Raw genomic sequence first — 4,463 nt, forward strand, 5'->3', positions numbered from 1 at the left:
CCTTTCACCAACCGTTCCTCCCAAAGCACTCACCAACCTCTCCTGGGTTCAATAATTCACTGCAGTGGCCACACACAACTCACAGATTACAGGGTTTATTAGGGAAGCACCAGGCTACAATTCAAGTTCACGAAAAATGCTCAGTCTCTCTCCCAGCCCACAGTCTCTCTCCCAACAGTGAGTGCCCCTCGGTATCTCACTCAGCAATGTGTGAATGTGTGTCTCCTGTGTCTCTTTCCCAGCAGCACGTGGATCTTTCAGGAGCACATGTCTCTTTCAGCAGCACGTCTTCCTCAACCAGCAGTCAGAGAGAGACTTCTTCTGCCTCTAGGAGGCCTCCTTTTGAGCCCAGCAGAGTGGCCAAACCAATCAATCATAACATCAGAATTCTAAGCACCTGAGAGAGAGTGGGAACCTCCCAGAACATTGTTTTGTGCCACTCCCAACAGAAATACCCCAGGTGGACAACTTTAGCAATCAGGAGCTCCTCGGTTGCTCATGGCAAATTCCACCTTGGAGTTTACAAAGATTTATGGATAGAAAAGCCATACTAAGTAATTTCCTACACTGCACCAAGTCTCCTTATATTTTCCAAAGATGTTCTCAGTATCACCCATACATGCACCTCTCTTTCAATGTGATTTTGACACTCTTCCCACTGACAGGTAAAGTCTGTATTTTTTCCCCTTGAATATGGGCAGGCTTGTGACGAAGGTTGAAGTGATATAACATGACCTCTGAAACTAGGTCATAAAAGATGATATAGCTTGTGCCTGGTTCTCTTGGGGCTTTCACTCTTGGAACCTAGTCACTCTGCTGTAAGGAAACCAAAGCAGCCACATGGAGAATTATGGATAAGCATCTGACCAACAGCCCCAGTTGGCATCCCAGGTGACAGTCAATTATGTGAGTGAATGAGCCTTCAGATAATTCCAGTCCTCAGGCATGGAATCACTCCCATCCTTGAGTCTTTCCAACTGAAACCCCAGGTATTGCAGAACAGAAACAAGCTGTTCCTATGGGTCCTTTCAAAATTCCAAACTCAGATAATCTATGAGCATAAAGAAATTGTTGTTTTATGTCTCTAAGTTTTGGGGTAGTTTGTTACACAGCAACAGTAACTAGAATAAAAGGACAGACACCCATTTTCTTCATTGATTTCTACCTATCGAAGCCTATTGTGATTCTCAAAGGAGACTTCAGAATTTTTAAGGACTTCTTGAAACACAATTATTGTTAAGATGCTTTCACTAGGGAAAAAAATCAAAATATACCCTATATAGCATGTTTCTGAAGATACAATATATGTGAAATCCACTAACAGTGATTAATGAGTTCAATATATTGACATTATAGCAATGAATCAAAGTAGAAATTAAATTGGAGGTTTTCAATTAAAAATTCCCTTTTAGTAAGGAATTCCTAAAATGAATTAATTAGCACCACCAATGTTGGTTGATCTGTGAGAACATTTATTATCAGTGCCGTCATTTTCTTAGTTACCATAGAGTTAGAAACCTGAAGAGAGCAGGCTAGAAAGAAAAAAGAAAAAAAAAAAAATCAGTATTTTTAGTTTTCACATTTTGTAATAAATTTACCTTCACTTTCTATAAAACATTTTCTCTTATTTCATCCCAACTTCAAAATAATAATACCTTGATCAGAATAAGCACAGCCGGTTTGAAAGTGTGTAACTGTCACTTTGGTTTTCCAATAAGAAAGCCATATTCAGGAAATGAAACTATGACTCTTTAGCTCAGGTCAATATAAATTTATGGAAGACCTACTAAGAAGACAGCCTCAAGATGACTCCATTTCCTCTGGTGGTGTTCACTTGCCCACATACAGCCAGTTTTCTTATGGGAGGCACAAGGGAAATCTACTGAATGAATCTACTGAGCAAATCCTAACTGGATGTAATCTACCAGGCAAATGATAAAGCTTTTTAGATTAAATTGGCTCACTTGGTTACATAAACCTTTGAGCTAACGGCTTCTCTAAATCTCTGTTTCCCTGAACTGATGGAACTGACTGGCTATCTCAGTATCACACAAATCCATTCTCTTTATGCTCATCATGCCATAAGATGAAACAGTTTTGTTTTCATTTGTACAGCTTTCCCAAACTAACTGAAAGAAAGCCATCACCATTCTTGAAATTATCTGTGCCAAGAATCATAAATGAATTTTCAATATCATTTCCCTGGCAAAAAATAACAGTGTGCTGGAAAAAAAGCTAGATGACTTGAAATATCGTTCAAGTCATGATATTGCCACTAACTTGCTCTCTGGCTTAAGACAAGGCTTTCTCTTCCTCATTTTTATTCTGAACCCATGATTCTAAGATATTTAACCACTTTGGTTAAACAAATATGCTATTGCTTAAGATTCAGAGTTTTAACAAATATTAGAAATATGAAATTACATTTGAAAATTTTTTTGTGAGTCAAAAGATTTTAAATTCCTGACCCAAGTAATAGAACATCTGAGCTAAACAAATACGCTTTTAGACTCTTCTACTCCCAAAGAAGCTTATTTGATGGAGCACAGGAAGCCACATTGAAGAGCTAAATAAAAACATTGAAGAGCTAAATAAAAACACAACCTAGTTTTAGTTTTACTTCTGTGACTACTGGGCCCTATGACTTTTTCGTTGTGGTGATTCATTATTGCCTTGGCTTACATTTCTTGGCTCTTATGACTTGGTTTGAGAGAACAGAAGAGGAAATAAAGTAATATTTACCAAATGAATAACATTTGTTGAACACCTACTATGTTTATGCAGGAAAAAAATTATTTTGAGTTTTTAAATAATGGTGTAAGACAGAGAAAGTTTATGTAATTTTCTCAAAGTCGTTCAGGTCACATTGGTCATACGTGGGATCTTGAACTATGTCTCTTTTGTCACAAAGTTCATCTTCTACTCTGTGATGCAAAATAACATTTGCAAAATATTGGAACAAATATTGAGCGCATTACAGTTTCCCTTCCCCAGAATATCTCACCAACAGATTTGTTGCTGAAGCCCTAAATTCCATGGTTTAGATTATTAGTCCCCACGAAAGTAATAATTGTTATAAGAAAATAGAAGTTCTTAGATGGTACAAACATTTTCTGCTTGACCAGTGACATAAAAGTTGGCAGTTCAAACCCACCTGGCAGTACTATGGAAGAAAGACTTGGCAACCTGCTTCCATAAAGATTAACTCACTGCCATCAAGTCAATTCCTACTCATAGTGACACCCACAGGGTTTCCGAGGCTGTAAATCTGCAGAGTAGCTAGTGGGTTGGAACCACTGGTTAGCAGCCAAATCTTTTATCCACTACGCCACCAGAACTCTTTTCCATTATAACTTAAAAAAAAAAAAATCTATGGAGCAGTTCTATTCTGTAACACATGGGGTTGCCATGAGTCAGAATAGACTCATGGGTAATTGGGTTTTTTGTTTTTTTTTTTTTAAACACAAAAATATAGGAAACAGCTAATTATACCAATGGCTATTTCATCTTTGTGTGCATCAGTTTATCAAGCCTTTTCCAATACACATTTCAACAAATATATATTTGCTTTCAATAAATGTACATTTGGTAATATTTGTATATTGTAAATTATTCTAAAGTATATTGGGGAAAAAAAAAAAAAACATACATTGGAAAAAGTCTTATAAAGATTCTTTGTTAAGTGTTGAGGGCACAGGTGTCCCTGGGCTGGAGGCACACATGATCTAAGGGGTAGCAATAGATACATAAATAATTGCTCTGCAAGTGTTCAAAATAAAAAGTCTATAATAGACAAAAGGAGCTCTGGTGGTGCAGTACCTAAGACATTTGACTGCTAACCTGAAGGTTGGTGGTTCCAACCCACCAGCCACTCCACAGAAGGAAGACTGGGCAATCTACTTCTGTAAAGATTTACCACCCCAGAAACCCAAAGGGGGTTGCTATGAGTCAGAATCTAGGGTTTTTTTCTGGTTTTTTGTGGGTTTTTTTTTTTTTTTTTTTTTTTTGTATAATAGAAAATGAAGCAGAAGTGCAGAAAAAAGTCAAAAAAGTGTGAATTAAATGAGGACAGAGCTCATCAATGGACAATCCCTGGACATCTGGAGATGGGGCCAGGTTTCTCATAAAGAGAAGAAATATCGAAAGGAGATGGTGTTAGCCATGGTCCCAGAAGAAAAAGAAGAAACACTCCTCTCAAACTGAGTACTTTGAGGAGAGTATAATCAAGGCGGGATTTCCTGAGTGGTGCAAACAGTTTACGTGCTTGGCTGTTAACCAAAAGTTAGAGGTTTGAATCTACCCAGAGGCACCTCAGAAGAAAAACTTGGTGACCTACTTCCAAAAAATCAGCAATTGAAAACCCTTTGGAGCACACTTCTACTCTGACATATGTGGGGTTGTTGTTGTTGTTGTTAAGTGCCGTCGAGTCGTTTCCGACTCATAGCGACCCCATGCACAGCAGA

Source organism: Orycteropus afer, unplaced genomic scaffold (assembly GCF_000298275.1).
Source record: "Orycteropus afer afer isolate SDZICR_OR568_19922 unplaced genomic scaffold, OryAfe1.0 scaffold00035, whole genome shotgun sequence".
Lineage (NCBI taxonomy): Eukaryota > Metazoa > Chordata > Mammalia > Tubulidentata > Orycteropodidae > Orycteropus > Orycteropus afer.